The sequence below is a fragment of the Dipodomys spectabilis genome, unplaced genomic scaffold (assembly GCF_019054845.1).
Source record: "Dipodomys spectabilis isolate Male_0828 unplaced genomic scaffold, ASM1905484v1 ptg000027l, whole genome shotgun sequence".
Lineage (NCBI taxonomy): Eukaryota > Metazoa > Chordata > Mammalia > Rodentia > Heteromyidae > Dipodomys > Dipodomys spectabilis.
Genome location: NW_024870704.1, coordinates 399,163 through 401,945, shown reverse-complemented (window position 1 = coordinate 401,945; position 2,783 = coordinate 399,163).

Sequence of the window (2,783 nt, the reverse complement as noted above, 5' to 3'; positions counted from 1 at the left end):
TATGTTTACTGAATTTCAATGGATTGTCCATGCTGCTAAAGAGAGGGGCAGCCTCTGGCTCTGATTACCCAGTGAAGAAACCCACTCCTGGGGCTGGCGGCCCGAGCTGGGTGACTTTTCCCTGGATGGAGCTGAGTTTGGCATGTCACTTTAGGATCTTGTGACCTGCTATATGACTCTAGTTTTCTTCCAAGGCCTGTGTTTGAGCTAGCCGGACAGCCAAGCTTTGTCAGTAACAAACATGGAGATCTCCTGTAACGGCGGGAGGGGTGGCCTTCCCTCCTCTGCTCCCTGAGAAGGAGTGAGGACGTTAGGCTTCTACTCACACCGCATTTTGGTTCCTGGGTCATCTCTGGTCTGTGAACTACAGGATGAAGATGTCTGCTCCTTGTCGGTTCTTGTTGGTGTTCAGTAGAATACACTCGCTCGCCATGTCTGGCTCCTTTGTCCTGGACTCTCTGTGTTGCAGGTATGGCGGCTATTGCCACCTCTACCACCACTGTAGCCCACAGTGGCGGCTGCTAGCAAGTGCTCAGATCTGTCTCCTTGCCTGGATTTTCCCTCTCTGGCCTAACTCTCTGTACTGTGATGGTACACTTGGTGTGATTCTCTGGCTTAAGTCTGTTCGCTGGAACTCTAAAACTCCTTTCTCTCTCTGGCCTGACTCTCTGTCCTGTGATGGCACACTTGGTGTGATTCTCTGGCTTAGGACTGTTCACTGGAACTCTAAAACTGCTTTCTATGCGAGAGCTTGTTTAGATTCCAGCTTCTCCTCCGCCATCTTCCCAGAAAGAAAGGTTGGACAAATGGGATTGCATGAAGTTGCAGAGATTCTGCATGGCAAAGGACATAGCTAGCAAGATCAACAGAAAGCATACGGATTGGGAGAAGATCTTCACTAGCCATACAACAGACAAGGGTCTCATATCTAAAATATACTTGGAACTCAAAAAATTAAATCCCCCAACAACAAATCCTCAAAGAAACAACTGCCCAATAAATAAGTGGGCTAAAGACTTGAAGAGAAACTTCTCTGAAGAAGAAAGAAGGATGGCCAATTGACACAGGAAGAAAAATGCTCAATCTCCCTAGCCATAAAAGAAATGCAAATCAAAACAACATTGAGATACCACCTCATCCCAGTTAGAATGGCTATAATCAAGAACTCTAACAACAACAGATGCAAGAGGGGATGTGGACAGAAGGGAACCTTAATGCATTGTTGGTGGGAGTGTAAACTTGTTCAACTACTTTGGAAATCAGTATGGAGATTCGTGAAAAGACTTCACATAGACGTCCCCTATGACCCAGCAATCCCACTTTTGGGCATTTACCCAAATGTTTACAAACAAGACCACACTAAAGCTAACAGCACAACTATGCTTATTCCAGCATTATTTACCATAGCTAAGATATGGAACCAACCCAGATGCCCCTCAGTAGATGAATGGATCAAGAAAATGTGGTATATATACACAATGAAATTCTATGCCTCCATCAGATAGAATGACATTGCCCCATTTGTTAGGAAATGGAAAAACTTGGAAAAAATTATATTAAGTGAAGTAAGCCAGGCCCAATGAAACATAGGTCCCATGGTTTCCCTTATTTGCAATATGTAGTATATGTATGAGTCAAGCGGAAAAGGTCAGATAATGTGACGTTAGGAAAATGAACCCTTAGATATGTATTTTAATGCTTTTTTATTTCATGCATTTGTTTCTAATGCATTTATAAGATTATCTCTTTGTTGCTTTGTATGTCCCTCCCCCACAGTATAACCCCTGCTTTCACTATATTTTATGTCAGTATAACTTGTGCAGGAGATGGGGAAAAACAAGTCGTTTAAGGATACAGGTGGACCTGTTGCAACAATGAGAAGTACAAGTTGTCATGTAGAAAACGAGCTTTACAACGTTGGTGTGGGGGGGAGGGGGGAGGATTGGATGGGGGGGTAGGGGGGAGATTGGGAAGGGATGTGAAGGGTAAACAAAGGAGGAAGCTGCAATGCTTGATAAGAAATGTACGCATTATCCTGCCCATGTAATTGTAACACCTCTGTACAGTATGTTCACAAAAAAAATTAAATTTTAAAAAAATAAAATAAAACTCCTTTCTCTGCGAGAGCTTGTTTAGCCTCCAGCTTCTCCTCCGCCATCTTCCCGGAACTCCTTATCATAGTAATTTTGAATTACATTTCTCTAATGATTTCAGTTCACAAACCATTAAGCCAGCATAGAAGTTGTATTAAACACAACTTTGTTAGCCCACTGGCGATTTTCAGGGCTTTATGGAAAAGATGTGTATTCAGAACTTTTGTCCAATTTTAATCAAGTTTCTTGTTAATCTCATCTTTAATCTCTCTATACAAAATCAATAATTAATTCCAGGTAGTAGATAGAAAAATATTAAGCCACTCCTAACATTTTTCAATTTTCAATAAAATGATATTGCTTAAATCATTTTCTGTTAATGCTTGAGACCATATAATTCAATTTAGTTAGACCTTTAACAAGGCTATGTGCATTTTATTTATTTTACGTTAATTGTTCTTTCCAAAGTCTATGTGTCTAATTTCCCTTGCTCTCTTTCAGTCTCAAGTAGTTCAGATTTCAAACTGAAGAATAAATGGAAGGAAGCAAACAAAAAAAATACAGTTCCTCTCATCTGATGATGCCTCTACAAGAAGGAAGAAAGAGTTCCTACTTCTAAGGACCTATGCTAGGATATCAAAAAGAGAATTCATTCTTCTAGGTCTTCCTTAAAATGTAAACCACAACATA